Genomic DNA, 22,762 nt, shown 5'->3' with positions numbered 1-22,762 from the left:
GATGCATTCCTCACCTTCGTCTGCCCATAGGTCTGACTCATTGTCCGATATTGGCAATATTATTTATTTATGTAGTGACTCAGTTTTCCTATTGACAAAGTATGTATCAGCTTCCTGCCTGGTGCTCACATGATTCTAGATTGTTGGTGAATCTATCTCCAAATGTAGCCACAGAGCAGTGAAGGAAAATTAATTCTTTGTACCTTTACCTAGAATCAAGGATGTATGCGTCACATGTACTTACTTTAAATCAGACAACAGATGTTAGATGTCTTTGACATTTAAGATTCTGGCTCAGGGCATACATCCCTCTCATCTTTGTTTCTCCTGCATGTGTGACCTCATAAGTGGGTGGGTATGGAGGCAATGAAATACATGGCTATCAGGCTGGAATCTAGATTCAGGCAGGATGGTATGGGGTGTTTTACCTTCCTGAGCCTCAGTTTATGTATCTATATATACATACACACGTATATATATACATACACACATATATATATACATACACACACATATATATACATATATATATATATGTACACTTTTGCATTTTTTATGTATGACTTACCATAGTCTATAAATTGACTAACATCTTTCTTTTTATACTCCCACTTTCAGCTCTTCTCCCAAGTGCCCATTATGTGGCAGGTTCTCAGAAATTATTGATCAAGAGAAAGAAGATGGATTCTTGCCCTCCAGGAGGTCACTTCCGAGGCAGTACATAAGACAGCTGCATACCAGGTAGCTGGTACTGACTGGCTGATGAATGACACACAGCGCTGAGAGACGGAATGCTTCTGATCAGATCGAAAGGCAGGCTGCATTGGAAAGTGGTGCTTCCAGCTGAAATCATGGTGCCCTCCCTTATCAGAACACGGCTCAATCAATTACAAATATCACTCCAGCTCCGGTCACTCAAACAGGGACATCATCTCCTCTTTCTTTTCTGGGTTAGAACTTTTACCTTATCATGGTGATAACTGACTACATTAAATTCCTTCTGATGCTCCAACCAATTAACAGGAATTTAGTGGCTCTACAAGAACTTTAGATTGCCTCACATTGCTGTAGAAGCCAGCATTTCTCAATCAGTTTTAGCTGGCTAAAGTCAGAGACATGGTCAGGGGAGCAGGGCTGGTCACCAACGCAGCTTTGGCAGAGAATCACTTCCTGGTCTTTTTGTCGCCACTGCATTCTGCCACACTCAGCCGTCAGCTCTCTCTTCAGACCCAGCGGTGAACACCCTTCCATCTGTCTGTCATCAGAATTTCCCTCTACTTCACTCTCAAGAGGGAGTTTTTGTGGTTGCACTAAGTTGTGCCTGGATAATCCAGGATAATCTCCTCAGTTCAGGATCTCCAAATAAACTCCAGCTACAAATTTCACGAGCCACGCATTCACAGTGTTAGGGCCTGGCGGGCATTATACCTTCATGGAGCAGCCAGTAAAAAGAGGAAGGAGGTCATATCTTACAAACCTTTTTTTCATTGAACTTAATTTCTGTGTATGTATTTGAGCTACTGTGTGTTACTAGTACTGTGGAATGTGAGGCCTCTAGTGTTTTTTTTTAAGAAGCAGAGAAGTAGATCAAAATGATCCAGGATGAAGTACAAAAGACAAGGGGCAAGGAAAGAAATACTCAAAGCCTTGTAAATGGGAGCTCAGGGGCCAGTGTTGCCTGAGTCATGCCTGCAGCCATTTCTGATAAACGGGAAAGAAGACCTACATGAAGAATGGCACTGTGAGCTGAGTGGGCAGATGTTCTTTAAATGAGCAATTTTTACATAATTCAGGGAGAGGGTTGAGTGGTGAGCTTGTAACTATCTCTCTTCTTCCAAAATTATTTTGATTTTAACTAATCTCTGTATATGCTTGTATTTTTGTGTATGTATATGTGTATTTCTGTATAGGTTAGAAGAAGAAGTTGAACTCCCCCAGAACTGGAGTTACAGGTGGTCGTGAGCCACCTAATATGGGTACTGAGAACTAACTTTGGGTTCCTTGCAATAGCAGCAAGCATTCTTAACTGTTCTTCATGGTAGAATTTGGCCATTCAAGTGATCACATAATTACTCTCATCAGGAGACATTTGCTATGTACACAATTGACTTTTGTGCATAGTCTTTGGAGAGATTTTATTTATTTTAGACTATTAAATTCCCCTTCCTCCACTTAAACAAAGTGTTTGATTTTTGTCCTTTGAAAGTCCCTAGGAACATGTCTCCTTGAAGGTAAAGACAAAGCCTTATTTTTAATCTCAAGTTGGATATGTACATTTATTACTGAGGAGGTATGAATATGCTATATAGATGTGGTCTCAGTATTTGTCACCTACTTGCTCAGGGGGTGGCACCCACACTATCAGCTTTCACATGAAATCAACATACCAGTGCTTTGGTGTGTGGCGCTAAGCTCTACCCCTTCTAATAACATTGTCACCATAGTTACTAATTCCTTTCCAGGAGTGGACCAGAGTAGTTTAATAGAATAGACAACAGCAGAAATATAAGTAGCATAAATAAAATTTGATACAAATGTGTTGTCCCAGATCTGACTGCTGTCTGTGTGAGGACACAGGATCTTGCCTTCTAAGTAGAAAACGGTCAACAGGCTACAGAGCCTCAAACCTCACTGCTATACCTAGTGAACCTTTAAAAGGGATAAAGTATACTCAATGTCTTAGTCAGGGTTTCTATTCCTGCATAAACATCATGACCAAGAAGCAGTTGTGGAGGAAAGGGTTTATTTGGCTTACACTTCCACATTGCTGTTAATCACCAAAGGACGTTAGGACTGGAATGCAAGCAGGTCAGGAAGCAGGAGCTGATGCAGAGGCCATGGAGGGATGTTACTTACTGGCTTGCTTCTCCTGACTTGCTCAGCTTGCTTTTTTATAGAACCCAAGACTACCAGTTCAGAGATGGTACCACCCACAAGATGCCCTCCCCCTTGATCACTAATTGAGAAAATGCCTTACAGCTGGATCTCATGGAGGCATTTCCCCAACTGAAGGTCCTTTCTCTGTGATAACTGCAGCCTGTGTCAAGTTGACATACAAAACCAGCCAGTACACTCAATGCAGCTACAGAAAGATGTAGGGGGGAAAAACCCCACAGTTCTCTTGCCTTACCCCTAGGGCATAGGATATTATTCTAAGGGACACCTTTGCTTCCTGTGGTGGTTTGATTACTAGTGACTGGAAGAGAATGCTTGGTCATTGGGGTTCATTGGACACTACTTGAGAGAGATTAGCAGGTATGGCCATTTTAGAGGAAGTATGTCTCTAGGGGTGGGTTTTAGTGTTTCAGTAGCCCAAGAGCCCATTGGCTCTTTCTTCCTGCTACTTAGGAATCTGGATGTAAAACTCTCAACTTCTCCAGCACCATGATGTCTGTTTGAGTGCTATCATGCTTCCTGCCATGATAACAATCAATGAACCCTCTGAAACCATAAGCAACCCCAATGAAGCACTTTTCCTTTATGAGAGTTGCCATGGTTATGGTGTCTTTTCATAGCAATGAAATGCTGACTAAGACACCTCCTTTCTCTTTATCCCAGAACAGCTGTTGCTCTGTGCACTCTTCCTTCTATCACATCAATGTTGAAGAGTTTGAAATGATTTCCATTACATCTCATGGCATTGAGTTTCTCATTTGAGAGGTTGGGTATCCCTGCAGGCTGCCTGTACTCAGCTTGCCATACTCCTGTGCCTCTGCACTAGCCAAGCTTAGTTCACATGGCTCACTGTTCTCCCAGCCTCACTCATCCATCACCTGTGTTCAATAGTAATACTTAAGCTACACCCAAGCCCTCTTGCTAGTTGGGTCAGTACTGCTCTGTCCCTTTCCTATGCCTCATTCACATACTCTTGCCTTAACTCATTGGGATATAAACTTCAATTGGTTTTATTTTCTGCTCACTGCTTTCAACTGCTTTGAACCGGCCCCACCTGTTTTCCCCTGAGTGAGAGCTTCCACTGAGGCTGTATTGGCTCAGGTCCATAAGTGTTGAATTTCTTCATTCTTAAAACACTTTCTAAGACTCAGCTATGTTCTTTAAAACATCAACTTCATATTTAATTTATGACTCTCTTCTCCATCAGTAGTAGGCTCTACTTTAGGCCACACACTATTAGCATGGAAGAGTGGGGGAAGGGGAACATTGTCTGTAACTGAGACATAGCTTTCTTTTTCTTTGCACATTTTTCTAGTGCTGGTCCAAGAAAACAAGAGAAACATAAAAGTCTCTTTTTTGCTCTTCTGGTGGAAGGTGCAGTTTTCTCCACAACTGGGTCCTACCTACTGATCTGGCTTGATTTCTTGGAGCTGGGAAGGTGGATGATGGTAAGCTGTTCTTAGGGGATGGGATGCTCCATGAGTCAAGTCTATGGACACTTAGATAATACATCACATCATACCTCCTCCAGGTAATGCTTGTGGTCCCTCAGCAGAAGTCTGGAAGCTGTACTTTTCTTCTTGGTTTTCAGCATCCAGGGTCTGTTAACCCAAATGGCTCACACCTTACATATACTTTATATCCTTGCCTCAGGTCACTCCAGTCATCTTTATCTTGAAACTTTATCCCTACTGGCACTTGCCATGGGCTTCAAAACTGTTAAGAAAGACATTCTGTCACTACCTGCATTTGAACATGGTGGAGCATTATAACCAGTTTATAATAAGTATCTTAAAGTTCCCTTCTTGGCTCTGATAAGCACAGAAATACTTTATTCATTTAGGGAGATTACCAGAGAAGAAAGGCCACTGCACTCCAAGGAAAACACACTTTCTCTCCAAAAGCTTTCCATATTAATTGGGGAGGACAATTTATGGGTATACTATGTGGACTGGTTCGGCTGTAGTGTTCTCTGCGATGAGTTAGGTACCTAGGTGCTGTCTAATCAATAGACACTACATTAAATACTTATGTGTCTCCCTAGTTCCTAAAATTATGAAGCCCAGACTTCTGCTTTCACTGACTGGCAACTCTTGACAATCAGTGTGCTCAAAAAAGATGTCACGAACAGTAAGAAAATCCTTTGTAAGTCTAGAAAATATAGCTGGTATTTCATTGATACTGGCCATGAGGATTGAATGAGCTGGACTTCGAAGTCTATAATGTTTCAGTATTTCAAAACTATTAAAATGTTATTCTATCATCATCTCTAACCTTCAAGTGCTATAAAGCACTATATCAAGTTCAGATGTCATTCTTTTGAGGTCCCTCTTGGCTCTGGTGTGGAGGGAAGTACCCAATTCACTCATTTAAGTTTGCAATGAAGAAATATATTTTATACTGTCATACACTGTTGCTGTACATGCAACAGATAAGAACTACTTATCTTTCACTTGTATGAGATACAAGGAGAGTGCATAGACTACTTTGCTCTGGCAATCCGTAACATCTGCTGCTGCCATTTAACAGCTAGGGTGTGGTGAGGTGCTGTGGTTAGAAAAGCTGCACCCCTGCTCTCCTGCACAAGGCTGCCCTTGCAGGATGCTTAGTTGTGATTTTCAAAAGTTCAAATGATCCTGAGTTTGACAAATTCAAATTTGAGAAATCCAGAGCTCTTTTGTCAGGGAAATAAATTGGATATCTGTTTTTATTTTAAAAAGCTGATTTTTGATGCTGAGGATATGACTCGGTCAATAAAATGCTTTCCATAATCTTGTGAGAACTGAAGTTTGTATCCTCAAGTGAGTGTAGTAGTCTATCTGTAATCCCAATGGCTAGCAGTTGGAGGCAGGGGACCTCCAGGTAAGTTGACTATCTAGACTAGCCAAATTGTGAGCTCTGGGCTTAGAGAGATATTTTTTTAGCAAATAAAGTAGAGAGAAACTGAGGAGAACACCTTATTTTAGCCTCTGGCTTCAACAAATACATGCACAAACATATATATGCGTGTAAAAACACTCATCCATACATATGTGGGCATTCTTATATGTACTGCATAACACACACACACACAGAGAGAGAGAGAGAGAGAGAGAGAGAGAGACAGAGAGAGACAGAGAGAGACAGAGAGAGAGAGACAGAGAGAGAGAGAGATGATTTAATATTTATAGGATAGAGACAGGAAGAATTAGATAAGGCAAAAAAAAAAAGCCAATAATGCTTGTGTGTGTGTGTGTGTGTGTGTGTGTGTGTGTGTTGTTGTTGTTGTTGTTGTTGTTGTTGTTGTTGTTGTTTTTCAAGATAGAGTTTGCCTGTGTAGGCTGTCATGGAACTCTCTCTGCAAACCAAGCTGGTCTCAAACTCAGATCTTCCTGCATCTGTCTCCTGAGTGCTGGAATTAAAGACCACTATGGCCCAGCTAAAATGCCAATTCTTTTTTTTTAAATTTTTTATTAGGTATTTTCCTCATTTACATTTCCAATGCTATCCCCAAAGTCCCCCATACCCACCCCCCACTCCCCTACCCACCCACTCCCCTACCCACCCACTCCCCCTTTTTGGCCCTGGCGTTCCCCTGTACTGGGGCATATAAAGTTTGTAAAATGCCAATTCTTAATAAATGTTTTGATTAAATTTTTTATTTCTGTTTTGAAATTTATACAGATTGCTTTATCCTTACAAGAAAAAAATAAGACACTCCCAGGTAAAAGAAAAAAAAATAACAAAATGAACATGAATGATGCTGTTAAATTCTCAGTATGTCAATGTGTCAATGATTGACTTTGATGGTCCAGAGATTGTAAATGCTAATGCTCTGCCACTTGAAAACAGAACCAATAACTTAACAATAGTTTCTCAAAACAGAAGGTCACACCCAAAAGAACCCCGACATTGGCTGTAAGATACTTTTAAGGCCCACCTTGTTTCACCTACATATGCATACATGGTACATATGTCTATTCATGTTTTTTTTTTTTTTTGTGTGTGTGTGTATCGCTACACATCTAGGTAGGTGCACATGGTGTGTGCTTGCATATAGAAGCCAAAGGTTGATGTTAGGAATGACCTTCAACTACTCTTCTATCTTTTTTTATTAAAGCAGGGTGACCTGGTCAAACCTGGAGCTAGCTAATATGATTAATCTGGCTATCCAACTTACTCTGGGGACCCCCATCTTTGTTCTTTGAAGTTGGAATTCCAGATGGGTAGCCATGTGAGATTTTAAAGGATCATACTTGGCCAGGGCTTAAGCAGTAAACAATCTCCCTAGCCTGGCAATAAGATGTTTTCTAACTTTAACTTAATAAATTAAAAATGTCAAAATAAGTGCTTTACTCTTAGCAACCCATTAAAGAGACTTTACCACCACATACATTTTACTGATGAAAGGCTTGCTCAGCATTAATAAGTTTAAGTGGCACTCAAGAACTAAAGCCAACTATTCTAATGAATAGCCACAGATTGGAAGCTCTATTTGTAAGGGAAATTGAATGTCATGATGGACTTGCCTGCTATTTCTCACCACTTCCACCCATCCTTGCAGTTCAAGCCACTTCAAACACCACATGGTCTTTCTCATATGTAGATTTTAGCTTAGAATCTTTTGTGTGTTTTTACCTGGAGTGTAAGTGAATGCCAACAAACTAGAATAGAGCCATTGGTGGTGGAGCATTAAGGGAAATGGAAATTGCAGGATGTAAGTAAAATGAAAGTATAGAAGAATAATAATAGAGACAGAAAGGTCTGCCTAGTGGGATGATGGGGATGGAGAAACAAGAGGACAGGGGAAGGGTTAACCAAGATGTTTATAAAAAAGACTGTATGGAAATCCATGATATTACAACACAAGTAAAAATTATAATAAGAGAGGATAATAGAACACATGTGTTATGAGAGAACAGGGAAAGCCTAGGGGATAAAACATTAGATGGGGATGGAGTGGGGGCAGAGAGGTAGGAGAAAGGAGGGAGTGGGAGGAAGGTTAACCAAAATTAACGATATATGAAGAAGCTTAATAGAAACCTATGAGTTTGTAAGCTAATACCATTTAAAAAGGCATTTGAATAGAGATATCCTGAGTGCATGAACAATGCTGCTTCCAGAAGACAAGGGTTATTATATGAAAATCTCAGTATTAACCACAGGTTACCTACATATGACTTATTAGTCAAGAAGTCCCCAGAAGCACCCAAAACAATATATGCTATCGATATTGCTCTTGGTTGCCTAGTAGATGGCAAGATCCTGTTGCTATAAACATTACACATTTTGGTTATAGGGCACAGAGAAGTCAACCTTGAATTGATAAAGAAACTCTCTCCTTGCTGGGTAGCTTTCCTAGTGCTGGAAGGTACTAGGCAGAGTGCTGGAGTAGAGAAGACATCAGTGGTCTTATATAGTGTTGGCCCCTACATATTATAACATTGACCTATGAGGTAAGATGTGCTCATTGGAGCAATGTAGCAAGACTGTTTATAGGGATAAACAATCATTCTCTTGATGAGATCTGAGGCTTGCTCCACAGGATGGAATTCATATCTGGTACTGTTAATATAGTTAAAACTCATGATTAAGGAGCTCATAGACCCTAGGGAGGAATCTACTGTCATTGTTTTGTGAAATAGTCATGTCATCAAACTTCCTTCTAAATAACTGTGCTTATACCTACAGATGGGGGTGTCTCTCAACTTTGGCCATAGATTTCTTTTTGCAGTGGGCAACAGTAAAGGCAAAGATGAATAACTTCTCAAAAGTTGAGAATAAGAGACTGAGATATTTGTATGAGTCTAACTCCTACCAAGACCCAGGGGCCATCATGGAAGAGTGGGTGGAAAGATTATAAGAACAGGGTGATGGTGAAGGTGCTGTGAAAGGCCATCTTCCAGACATGACATGGCTGTGGCACACATGCACTAACTCCAGGAGTGGGTCCCTCACAAGACATACACATGATCGAGCCAGTTAAAAATTCCACCCTGGATGGAAGATGGTCTACCAAGGTCACATCTGTAGCTAAGGAGCTATTAGCATATGATGAATACTTGGGCAGTGGGTGTCAATTTTCTTTGGATAGTAGCCACTGGAAGGTTGCCTATTCCCTGCTGGAAGACCCTCCACCCATGTGTACATGGAAAACACTAACTGGATTTATTTGATTAAAATTAATGAAAATTTAAAAGATTTTAAAGAATGCCATAAACTTGGGGAGTTCTGGGAATAACTGGAAGGGATAAGTTGGGATTCAACCAAGATTCATTGAATACCTGTGTGAAATCTCAAAAAGCAAAAAAAAAAAAATGTTTAAAACATTTCTGTACATTCTCTTGAAATCTCGCCCCTTGCCTGACCTTCTTCTGCACTATTTGTCTTCATGACAAGTGACGCCCCCTGATATGCTAAGCACTTATCTGTTTGGTTTTCTTTCTCCCTATTCTAATTTCTAAGCTTTCAAAGGCAAAGGCTCTGTTTTTCTTCATGTCCTTATCATCAGTACCCAGAACAGTACCTGGCACAGAGCTGGTGCCCAGGGAGTGTTTGTTAATGAATCAGCTCTTTTGAACCCACTGGCCTTAGTAGTGAAGAATCCATATTCACGCACATGATGCTCTTTTGGAGGCTTTCTCTTCTGCAGAAGTCCTACTCCATTTGGAGTAATAATGAATAGGTAGAAAAAGAAGTTCTAAAAGCAAGAACATAGCCTGTCCTCTGCCTCCTGCTGCACTGTGATGGGAATTCCTGGTATTCAGGACTCACACAGTTGCATTTTCTTTGGCCCAGAGATGAATGGAGCCACCTTGGTTTCTCTTTCTCAGAGCTGAGATAGGGGCTCAAAACAAACACTGAGTCTTACTTTTCTCTTTAGGGTCTAATCTGCACTACAAACTCAACATTCTCCCATGTTCTAAGTGAAGACACCGATTCATCTTTTGTGAAAAGAAATGCACCGGTTAGGGGAGATTTGTTACCAAGAAAATAGTTTCTGATCCTGTGGCAGTAGAAAACAAAAATGAAATGATAAAAAAAAAGTCCAAATTCGAGAAGCTCCCTATTTTCATAAAAATAACTTCTGTTCTGCAATCAAATCAGTAGTCTCTGCCTGGCTAAGTCTGGAGACTCATCTCTGTACTACGAAGCATATGTCATTGTACCGCTTGGCTGGTTTCCCATCTTGAAATGATGCCTGGATTCTCAGTCTAGTTCTCCTTCCCATTCTTGCAAAGTGCATGCCAAGAATGAATCCTGGGCTAAAATCTCAGGTACTGAAAGCACTGCACCTGCTAACACTGTGTGTGTGTGTGTGTGTGTGTGTGTGTGTGTGAATTATGCTAATTTGAATCCAAAGGATACCCCATCCCTAATTCTTCCAAGCTCAAAGGAAATTTATCTTTCACAGAATATTGAGATCCCAATTGTGAGGTTTCAGAGACATTTTATGCAAAACACACTGAGATTCTGCCTTTAGAGCATATAGTAAAGAGCCTGTGATCTGTGTAAATTATTTCTGAAACCTCACTCCACAATGAGCTTAGGTGTTGGGAATCAAAAACCATACTCTCTTCAGATAAGAAATCATAGCACTTTTCTGAGCCCTCTCAGACTGGCATCTTCAATGTGTCACCTAATCAGCCACTGAGTAACTCAACCAGATCCTTCTCTGTTGATTCATCTTCGTAGAAAATGGAGATCTGTGCGGGATGGAACTAGTGGACCTGGAACTGGGATCTCAAGTCGTCCCAGTGACTAGGCTCTGACAGGAACTCAGTCTAGCAGGCAGCTGACGTCATCAAGAGAAGGACAGGGTGACTAGTCATGCCCCACAGAAGCTTCAGCCGGTCCCATTGTACATGGGTTCTGATCACCACTAAAAGTGCACTGCCACAAATGTTAGCTTTAGAATTTCTATATCATATTTAGGGATTACTAATTACAAAGCTATAACCATTGTTTATTAGAATACACAGGGTCCTCCAAGTATAGTTTTCCAATCCACATTTTCTGTGGCTTAACTTGTTGTTGCTCAGGGAGTACGGCTTTACAAACCACTTTGCTTTTAGCACCCCGATTTGTAAAGGATCAATTGATAACTCTATTTTATGAATTCCTATTCTTAGCAGAAGACCAACAAAAACCAAAGGCTCAAGCAGTGTGTGCACAATCATCCCCCAGGACCCCTCGCACTGCTGTGCTTTCTCTTTCAGAACGAGAATGAATGGGCGGCAAATGTTTCTTGAGGACATTTGTGTTCTTTAGCATCAGCACAAGATGTGAAACAAGCTCTCATAACTTTCTCTCTCTCTCTTTCTCTCTCTCTCTCTCTCTCTCTCTCTCTCTCTCTCTCTCTCTCCCCCCCCCACTGTCTCTCTGCTTGGTGCCTTTCACCTTCTTTACTCTTGCAAGTCATGTCATTTTGAGAGCCACATTAGATTCTTTCCTGGCACAAGCTGGCTACAGGTTAATATGACAGAAACTAGGCATAACTGTCGGGGCCTGTCTAGTCATTATGGCAGGATGATTTGGTAGAAAGGAAGGACAGTCCATGCTATTCAGCAGCCAAGGTCCATAAACAGGATTTCTAGCTTTGACGGGAAGAATGACAATTGTGAATGTGAAGAGGGAAGATCTGATGAGAATTAAGACTGTCTTGGAAGCCCGGAAGGTTCTATGGAAATACACAGAAACCGTTGAAGCTTATGCAAACCGAATTATTCAACTATCCAGCAAACCTCTTCTGATCACTTACAATATACCAGGTAGCCATGTGCAGACTGGGAATGATTGAAGCAGGCATATTCCGAAACAATACATACTAAAGTTTAGAATTTATTGCAAAAATGTCATATCAAAAACCTTTTCTCCCTGTCCTCTTGCACCATTCTATGAAAATGTGGTATCAATGACAATTATAGTTAACAACTGCTACATTCCAAGCATCGTTCATGCAATCTTCAAAACAACTGGAAGCCATGAAAAGCTGTTGCCAGGTCCCCTTTAAGGCCCTGATAGCAAAGTCAAGGCTGATTAAATGGGTACAATGGTAACCATCTGCAACATGCTCTTACGAACCATTAACTTTTCCTGCCACACAGAGAGGAAACAGCAGTCGGGACGTAAAGTAAATTAACTAATTAATTTAAAAAATTCATGTGTACACACATATACATTCAATCTGAATAGTGGGTTTATATATATATATATAAAGATGTGTATATATATATATATACATAAAGATGTGTATATATATATACACACACACACACACAAACACACATATATATGTACATATATATATATATATATGATGAATAATTATTAAAACCACTTTGAAAATGTTACTTCATGAGCAAGGTGTAAATCTGATGGCTAACATTTGAAGATGCACTTAATTCTTTCCAGATAATAGCCTGAATTGAAAGAGATAAATATCCAAAAGCCCCACACAGTGGCTGAGCTTTCTATCAGCCTGTAGCTTTCAGAATGAGCTCTGAAATTCTCAACACATGTTCTTTGCACTTCTGATCCTGCCTGCACCCTGCTTTCTGGTATTATAGAGATGGAAACATGGAGAATCTGGATATTCCACTGCTTCATGCCAATAGGGAAAAACAAAACCCAGCCTGAAAATGCAGTGTGCCACTGTTAGCTATCCTAAGTGATCCACAAAAGCATATGTGCTGTTCAGTATGAGAGACAGTAAGTCCAGAAGGAGACTGAACAGAGAGGTGAAACCAAAAGCCCAGTATTGCAGACTGCACAGTGTATTACTTAGTTCTGAATTCTGCTCTGGTTTCTATTATTAATGATGGATACAATGCTATTGATGGCATCCTTTCAGACTTTTCTCAAGCCTAAAGACAATGCTAATTAAATTCGTTCAAATCTTTGGCTTAAATGTTTACACGAGACAATCAGCATAAAGGAGAATTGTATTGGCAAAAGAGTGTTATTTATATAGTCTAATAATCAGAAAACCCCGTTGCTAAGATATTTCCATCTGAAAACAGATGTAGAAGAGGCTGATAGGCTTAACAGGAACAATGAACAAGCAAAATTACCCACCACTATCCTTAAATGTTTGTATTTCTAAAACTAATTGTTAAAATAAGACGAAGTACCGTGATTAGTCATATCACCGTGGGACAGAACTGCTTTCCTGCGAAAAAATGAGACTGAAGGATGCTCACAGAGCTTACCACATTTGCTTCCCTAGTGGCCACCAATGACTTATAATCAGGATGTCATCAGTGGGGTGACCATGCATCCTCAGTCTCTTTGCTTTGCTTTTCTGCTGTCAACAACAATCACCGTCATTGTCATCACATTAAGCACAGGTTAGACAACAGATTCTGTTGACAATAATTTATAATACACTGAGAGTAGGTCTTGTTATTCTTCTTCTATCCACAGGGTACTGCCTGAGTATCTTTGGATATCTTTTCTTACTCTAAATGTATCACCATTCTGCCCTTATAGAGAAAGTGGTAACAGGTTAAAAATGTGTAGTTATCTAGCCAAGAGAAGAGCTCTATGACAAAGCTCATCAATTTCTATTTTAGAATTATTTCTGCTGTGATTACATTCTAACCCATGCTTTGCCTCCTAGCTCTGCCTCACAGGGTGGCAGCACAATTGATCAGCAGCAAGGTTCTAAGGGCCATGAGACTGAAGAATGCTTACTGAACTCACCACATTTGCTCATTTCTCGTTCACTCAGGTCTTGTGTTTCTTAGAGCTACTAGAGGAAATAAATATTTGGCTACAAGAGACTAACATAACACATAAACCAAGCTTGAATTTTAACTCTTGATTTTCCTAATTTCTGATTCTGAGTTTGCCTCTTAACTCAATTTGATTTGTAGCCATTAATATTTCTCTCCAATCAAGATGAAATCTGGCACTCTTAGTCCACATCAACAGTCTAATTTTCAAAGTCTAATATTCCAGGTAGTGATAGAATACTAGGGGTCTTTGGAGAGTTATATAAAGAACCAAGAATCACCTCTGTACATGAGCGAGATTCTAGCTTCATTCCATTGCAACGATACTATGCTGACCAACAGTAGCTTGTGGAGGAGAGGTTTTTACCTCATCTTACACTTCCAGGTCAGAGTTCATTGCTGAAGGAAGTCAAGGTTAGAATTCAAGGCAAGAACCTGATGCAGCAATCACACAGGGAAGCTGCTTGCTGGCTCAGACTCTGGCTCTTTATCAGACTGGTGTTAGCCACCTCTCATAGAGAATCCAGAATCACTTTGCCCAGGAGAAACCCATAGTGGGGTGCCCCCAACCCTTATCAATTAGCAATCAAGACAATCTCTCTCACAGATATTGCCAGAAGCTAAGCTAATCTAGGTGATTCCCCAAACGAAGTATCTCATGTCAGATAACTCTAGGCTGTGTCAAATAGACAATCAAAAGCTGACTAGGACAGTCTGTAAGACAGAGCTTCACAGAGGAAACTACATCAGGCCGAAGAAGACATTTGGAAATTTCTGTCAGAATATGTCAGGGTTTGATTAATAAGAAAAGCAGCTTTGTGATGAAAATAAAATGACCTGTGCCTTCAAGTGAATAACATAAAGGCTCATAAGAAGATCTCACATCCTGGCAAGACACTCCTTCTCTTCTCCACAGCATGGGCCTGACAGCACTAATGAGGCAGAGACAGCAAGGGCACCATGGAAAGGTGAGGTAGTTGTGTTATGTGAGGTGCACGGGGCTCCACAGATACACTGCAGCAGGAGAAAGAGTCACTGCTGTTACACATGCCCAAGATCCCTGGTGCTGGAAAGGGGTTAGAATACCATACATCATTGGTTACAGTCAGGAGACCCACAACATTTTAATGATGGTTTGATTCAGCTTGATCTTTATGGCTACCATGTTATTTTTCTATTAATATTGCCTAGATTTTAGGGAGAGAATAAAAGAAACACGCCAAATTCCAGCAGCAGATACCAGAATAGTAATTATCAAAGCCCAAACTGTTGAAACATTATCGCTCCAGGTTTACACAGTACGGTGGGGACTTTCATTTCTGATGCAGAGATAAAGCTGTAAACCCTCTTCACTCTGGAATTCCAATGATCCCATTGCTCCTTTGACGTCTTGCTTCACCTCAACAAGTCTTATGCTCTAGCGAACATGATTGAGAAGGAGTGCTTACTCCCACAGGGTCCCTTTAGCTCTGCTTTCTTACAGACATGTTCACATGATCTGAGGCAGGATGTTGGATGATCAGCTGTGAAGAACATCTCTGCCCTAGTCACTGAACCTCTGAATCTATTTTCTTCTCTAATAAAGAAACTTTATAGGTATAATGAGATGGTAAGATTATCCTGGATTGCCAAGACTAGCCTGGGTTTTACTGTACACATCCCAACTCCCTCGATGTGCTTGGTTTCATGATAACAGTCGTTTATCTTTTCTTCTTTAAAATGTAACAAATATATTTTGCATCACAATGAAAGCCTTCTGGAGTAAGACTACTAATATTTCTCCTAGCATTTCCTATTTTGTAAGTAAATACAGACACATGCGTGTGCATTTTATTACCAGATAAAATCTTGAAAGAGTGAAGAAAAGGGTCAAAGTTAGGAAAAGATGTAAAGACAGAAGCAGAACTTGGGATGCTTTGCTTGAAGGTGGAGGAAGGATTCACAGACCAAGAAGTGAAAGGGGTCCTTTCTACCCTGAAGCTTGCCAAGGAACATTTCCTGCTGACTTCTGTCTTTGGATTTCTCACTTCTATGTGAAAGGAAAAATACACAGGGCTTTAAGGCACTAGATCTGTGGTGATTTTATTACACTAGAAAAATTATATGCATAACATTTCTCAATTTGCTTTTTTAAACATTAGTTTATTTTGGTGGGGGAGTGGAGGGGGGCTTGAGGAGGTTAGAGAATGTCTTGAATCTTTCCTGTCACCACGTGGGTTGTGGGGATCAGACCCAGGTCACCAGGCATGATGGCATGTATATTTCCCCTCTGTGCCACTTCAGTGGCCCGAGCTTTGCTTAGTAGCCCTGTATCTCTCTTTAATTCACCTCTTGTTCTAAAGGACTACCAGAGAAGTTTCCACTGACCCTTTTAAAAAATATCTGGCACAAAAATCAAACTCTTAAACAACCCTCCTTTGACTTGGGAGTTACCCTGAGAGTTTGTGTGAAGCTGGGCCTCCCGATTTTCAGAGGACTACCTCCAGAAAAAATTGTATTTGAGTAAAAGCACAATGCAATGTTCCATGTGATTTTTGAGTGAGTAGTTGGGTTTTACTGTACATATCCCAACTCCCTCGATGTGTTTGGTTTCATGATAATAGTCATTTACCTTTTCTTCTTTAAAATGTAACAAATATATTTTGCATCACAAAGAAAGCCCTCTGGAATAAGATTACTAATATTTCTCCTAGCACTTCCCATTTTGTAAGTAAGTACAGACACTAGAATGCAGAAATGTGTGTGCAAACAGGGGTAGGAATCACTATCTTAGCAAGTCAGAAGTTCTGGTTGCATTCAATGCCCTAGAGGAACACTGTGCTGGGTCTTGAGCTGACGGAAAAGCAGCGTTCATTAAAGCCATGCTACTTCTGCAGTTGATTTTTATAATGAGCTTGTTGTGGACTTAACCCACAGATATTAAATAAAAATAAAATGCAGTAACATGAAAACCTAGATTAAAGTGGAAACTACCTTCAAAAGAAGTGATAGCTGGGTACTTTTTATAATGTGCTTCTTGGGAGCTTTCATTATAACAGAGCCCCGAGGAACGACGTGGGCCTGCCTGTAGACGCTAGGGCACCACACAGGGCTGAGTCACTTGTGGTATACAGCAGTCCTGAGAGATGTTAATGACAAATACAGAAAATTTTTCTTCCTGATTAATAGCATTCATATGTGGTTGCCTTTATGTCTACATGCCTAAAATATGCTGCAGTATCCTACAGAGACTTCTCAGTGGTTAAGAGCTCTGCCTGTTTTTCCAGAGGACCTGGGTTCAATTCCTAGCACCCACATGGCAGCTCACAACTGTTTGTAGCTCCAGTTCCAGGGGATCTGACACCCTCATGCAGATATACATGCAGGCAAAACATCAATGCACATAAAATATAAAATAAATAAAAATTAAAATAGAGTACCTGAGAAAATAAAATAAAAAATACTACAAACCATTAGTTTTCCTATCTAAATACTTAGCTGTTATTGACATTTTTTGTATTAAACATTTTTCTATTTCTCTATTTCTTTAATTGGCAGCATAATAACCTTTAGAGGTGATGATGGTCTTATAAAGTGTTCAGTTTTTCATAGCGTAATTCGACCCCTCTACTCTAAAAAGTTAGCATGCTTTTGAATCTTTCATACCACATTTTCAAATATTAGCTAAAATACAGGTTTCTTCTCTTTTAATTAATAAACCTGATCAAGAAATGAAAGCAAAGGTCCAGAGAAGTTTCTGGTTGGAGTAATCTTGTTATCTGCTGTCCAGATGCAACCAACATTGGATGGCTTAAAGAGGAGGTGGTCATCCTGGGACGGGTTTAAATGACATTAGCACAGTTGGGAATTATAAAATGAGATCTAGGAGGAATGGAGAGGGCTAGAACCATTCCGGAAATTAGTAAGCTGAGTTGTGGTAATGGTTTTCAAGTGCCGGAACCCTCAGGAGGCAGGAAATTACAGCTAGCTCATTTTCCTTTCAATGGAGAACAGGCACAGAAGATTCCAATGTAGCTTTTAAAGAGGGAACGTACCAGAAGGGCTGTTGTATAACCGAGAAGTGTACTGATTCTTGGACGGCGCAGCAGTAAAACAGACAGGCCACCTAAAGAGGAGCAAGGGCCAAATGGAAAAGTCCCTCTCCCCGGTGTCTACAGGAGGTTGGTTCTCTGTGAACCACCCTGTGTCTCCCTTGCTTTCTTACCCTTAGCCTTCTGTCTTCATTTCTCTCCCCGACCAGACTGTGGGGGTCCAGACAAAAGACAAGAGGTCTAAAAATGTTCACCCTTTCCTTTACGCTGAGGACCTAAGAGATGAATGGATGATCTGATTCTGAGAAAGACAAGCCCAACTCTTCCTAGCTGCCGTAAAAGGAGATTACACAATATTTCTTCAGAGGCCTTTATAAGTAGTTGCTGCATGGAGCAAATTGGAAAAGCAGGGCAGATTTCTCACAGGGGCTGGACCAGATGGCCCATGCACGTGCTCTCAGAGTCCTCCCTGTCAGTTCCAACAAATAAAAATCACTGCTGGGCTTCTGGTTTGGTTTCTAATCTGGGGAACAGAAAACCAGCCTGTGATGATGTTTAAATATATTTCAAATCTCCTTTCAGGGGCAAGTTTTGTGGAACTGTCTCTAGTAACATGGAAGGTGTCAGTCTCCAGTGCCATGTGAGTATTTCTGTCTAGCACTGACATGTGGCCCTGTCTGTTTACCTGACTGGTTAGTGAGTCTCTTTCTGAGGCATTAGTACTTTTAGATGCTGTGATGGTATCCACGCCATCATCTGGATGTTAACTCACGTCTCAGTTTAGGATATACAACCTTATAGATTTGACGTGGTGGCACTTTGGGATACTTTGCTTCTTCACAATGTTAAAAAATGGGCCAAGACCCAGAAGTTGAAAACTAAAAGCTAAAGGTCCATCAAAGACTTGACAAACCATTTAGTTAGAGTGATCAGATGATCAATATGAATAGCCATCAATATTGAAAATATCTGCAGTACATTCAGGTTCATCGTAAATTGTCCTCAATACTCTATTTTCTAATTCTAATTAGGATTTCTAATTCTCAACTGCTGACAGAACTATTTCTTAAGCATGAAATATAATTAGCCTCTGATATGAAATCATTTTTATCATGTCTAATTAGTATTTGTCTCAATGGCTTTGACAGTCTTTAAAGTATTTATTTATAAATGTGAGGAGGTGAGAGAACGTATTTCCAAGAATCAATTCTCTTCCTCTACTGTGGGTTCTGGGTGAAGCCAGTTGTTAGACCTGCACTACATCTTGCTGGCTCAGTTTTGAAATTATTATTATTATTGTTATTATTTTTGTGATTAAGGATATATGTTTATTTATTTAGGACATGTGTAAAATACTGCAGTTTTTTTTTTGATTACACAAATAGATATTCGTCTCTTCACTAATTTAATTGATTATCTATGGACATTGTGGATTTCCATCCATAAACTTTTGTTGTTATATCTATTCATTTATTAGTTGTAATAATTATTTACAACTTAGTTACAACTGACTGACTAATTAACAATCAGTTTGTTATAACAATTCTAATAATGTGCCTGTAGTTCTTTTTTATTAGATATTTTCTTTATTTACATTTCAAATACTATCCAGCTTTGAAATTCTTAATGGATACTTGTAAACTAATGCTTATGAATTCTATTATTCTCATAAAGGTATTTTTCTTGCTTAACAGAAGTTTTGAGACACACTCAAAGAAACGAAGATTCCCCTACTTTGATCAAATTTCTTTGCCTCAAATCTCATACTACCCACTTCTGAATCTACCAAAGAAAGAGTGTTAGTTTGATTAAGGGAGTTTGCAAAACTCAAAGTGAATCTTGGGAATTTGATTTCTCTTTCAAATTTGATAGGATCCCTTTCTCCTCTCAGAGCACTTACTCAATTCCCCTAAGTTGAAAAGTTTGCAGAAATGAAAAACAGAAGAACTTCTCTAACACGACAACATTTCCAAGGAGAGTCACTGAGTGAGCTGGAGATTAATGGCTTCATGAGGCGCAACTAAGAGAACGAGATGGTTCTGCAGACTCCTTGGATCAGTTCCTGCACATACACAAGTGCTCAGGCCTGGGCAACAGCACATATATACATAGCCGCACACACCTACCCTATACTTACGGAGCCATGGAACTCGGACAACGTTTGCCTGACAATATCCGGGGCCCCCTTCCCTCCCACCATTTTTCTCACCATCCCATGGATGCCAGACTTCTGGCTGCTGCCTTGCAGAGGTGGAATAAACTCTGTGAGATTGACTCAGCCACTACTTTTTAGGAAGGTTCCACCACCTCCCCATTCTCACCATATTGGCTTTGAGGCAGAGAGGAAAGCCCACACCTCTGCCTCAAAATGGCATTCACCAAATTTTCTCTAATTAAAAGTTTGGCATTTTAAGTAACCAGGCTACTCCCTTCTCTGGACTAAGCTCAGCTATTTTCATCTGAAGCACAACTACAGATCTGGCTCTTCTGCATCTTTTTCAGTTCACCATTTTCTCCCACTTTCCCCACATGAATACACCACACACACACACACACACACACACACACACACACGCACACACACACACACACACACACAGTGCTTTTTATGCAATCAGTTGATAAGATTGATCTTTGCTCCCAATTTCTTTGATTTAAAATCCACCCACTATTTGTGGGAGGTACCAGGCGATGAATGCAACATGTGCTTGAGAGATGCGGCTATGAGGAGTGGCACAGAAGCAGCATCTGGGATAGGGTCTGTGCAGCTTTGATTTTTGCTAAGAGCAAGAGTGCTATGAAATTCAATGCACATTCTTTTTATTTCAGATCTAAACTCCTAGATCTTGGGAGAACTGCCAGCGTAATTGTTGCCTAATTGAACTGTGCGCAGACACTGTTCAAATTCCTTGGTTGGTCCTTCATTGCTGATGGTCACTCTTTGTCTTGATGTCTTACTCTCACTCCCCATTGATACAATAATATAACCCCCTTTGTGGCTACAAGATTCTCTCTCTCTACTTCTCTGAAAAAGTCCTCCAAGGAGAGAAAAGGCCATTTCTAAAAGACAACATTCTTTCCATTTCCAATAATATAATAATCTTAAAAGAATGAAATTCAGAGATGGATTTTAGATTGGTGACTTCCAAGCACTAGTAACCAGAGAGGAAGTGATGGGTTTGAGGCAACAGCAGGAAGAGGCCTTGTAACTGTGCAAACACTGACTCCACACAGTGGTGAAGCCACATAGACACATCCAAACAAACATATGCATGGCTGGTGAAACTGGAAACAATTCAGTTTTACCAATCAATTTTCAAGTTTTGAAGCCATCGTATCATTATGCGACCACTGGAAATTTAATGGGCCATGGAAATTGTACACTTAAAAAAAATCCCGAGTGTCTATAATTATTTTTTAAAAGTTTAATGGTAAAATGCAGCTAGCTAAAACAGAAAAATTTGAAGTTCTTAATGGAATTTAAAGATTATTTTTCAGGTGTGAAATATTGCTTTTGCAAAGAAAACTTTAAAATACTGCAAAGCCTATTTTCAGCTTCATATACTCTAACTGAAAATCAGGTTTATGTAACAATACAGTGGGAGGTCATATTGTTATGGTTCAACATTTCTTGATTAAATTGAGTCTATCAATATTTAAATTATTATAGAACTAAAGCAATAATTTCAGAACAGGAAGATGGGTTTGATAAATACAAATATGTTGTTATATAATAGGAGAAGCTCCAAACCATGTCAAGCATTAGCAGCTGTAACATTCTACAAAGTTTTCTTAAAACAGAACAACTCACCAACAAACAGAAAAAGCAGTCAGTGAGGAAACCTGGCTTAACCTCTGAGTAGCTCTGTGTGGGTTGAAGGTCCCTATGCATCTGCCACTTGGAGATTTATCACATGTGCTTGCAGAGTTTCCACCAAGCTATCATGCAGTGGTGAACACACACCTAAACCATAGGAAAAGCTAAAATCAACTAACTGCCCTGCATTACCAAAGCACAGAACTGTCTTAGATATAGATAGCTCCAGAGTAAATGTAATGAAGTCTTGCTACTCCGCTAGCAGTAACATTTGTAGCATGTTCTTGTAGGTTTCTTTTTCCACAAAAGCCTTGAAAACACTAGCCAATTTGATAGAAGATCTGTACCTAGTCATGGTGTGACTATAGTTACATTTGCAAAATTTAGAAGATTGTATAAATATATTGTTTCTCAGCTCCTAGTTTTATGAGCTCTTGACCTATGGTTGGTATTCTTACCCTTAAGACTTGAGACTTAAATGTCACAGTCACTATAGAAGCAGAAAGAAGTTCCTTTATTTCTCAAGGTTATAAGCAGGTCCTCAACTGTCAGGGAGCACTGGTCCCTTATAGCAAGGCTGAACCTGAGTGGGTGGCTCTGCACAGTGAGTAGGAGATCTGGGTAGTTACATGGCCAAGAAGAAATCACTTGTCAGAGGCCATCCCATGAGAAAGCGAGCCCTTCACAATCTCCCTGACAGGCCAAATGGCCTCGTGCTAGGAGCTGGCTATCACTCCCTCCTCCCTATTCCCTTCCTGGCACCTGAGGTTGTAAAAGCTGAATTACAGTCCCCTCTTCCCTATCTCTTCCTGAACTCCCATGCCATCCAAGGACATGAGTTACGCCTGAGCCCAGCCTGACACCCAAGGCTGTCAAGGAGGATCTATATTCCAGAGATAAGATGCAGAGTGCCCGCTGCCTAGCGCCTGACTTCGGCCCCCATGTCAGCAGATGCCCACTTCTTTGTTCTTTGTAAAATTCCCCTTCGACCCCCTCCCTATTCCCTGAGATGTATGCTTTAAAATCAAGGCACCTCAGCCTAATAAACGAGACCTTGATAGGTGCCCTTCTTGGTCTCCTGCCTCTCCTTCCCTTCCTCTCATTTCCTTCCAGGTTTGCGGTCCCCCTCACACCCACGAATGACTGAATCCCTCGGGCCGGGATAATCACTCCATATAGACAAAGGCACATTTGGTTGCCTCAAATAGGAGTATCCCCTTAGTGCATAGGCCTACAAGAGTGTGTCACAACAGAAAATTCCAATATCTACTTGCTAATTATGGTACCTTTTTCCAACTTGAAGC

General features: G+C 40.3%; 1 protein-coding gene and 1 long non-coding RNA gene across 4 annotated transcripts in view; one reads left to right on the top strand and one right to left on the bottom strand.

Annotated features, from left to right (window-relative positions):
• A330015K06Rik (RIKEN cDNA A330015K06 gene) overlaps window positions 1-2,174 on the top strand; it is a 169,627-nt gene extending 167,453 nt beyond the window's left edge. Inside the window, exon 5 of the long non-coding RNA NR_126080.1 lies at window positions 619-2,174. This is a non-coding gene — a long non-coding RNA (RIKEN cDNA A330015K06 gene). The remainder of the gene's footprint in view (window positions 1-618) is intronic.
• The window catches only part of Kcnab1 (potassium voltage-gated channel, shaker-related subfamily, beta member 1), a 429,014-nt gene that overhangs the window by 242,993 nt on the left and 163,259 nt on the right, over window positions 1-22,762 (bottom strand). The gene's annotated exons all lie outside the window — the stretch shown is intronic.

The sequence above is a fragment of the Mus musculus genome, chromosome 3 (assembly GCF_000001635.26).
Source record: "Mus musculus strain C57BL/6J chromosome 3, GRCm38.p6 C57BL/6J".
In the NCBI taxonomy this organism is placed as follows: Eukaryota; Metazoa; Chordata; class Mammalia; order Rodentia; family Muridae; genus Mus; species Mus musculus.
Note: the sequence above shows the minus strand (reverse complement) of the source record. Positions and strands in the feature narration are given on the sequence as shown.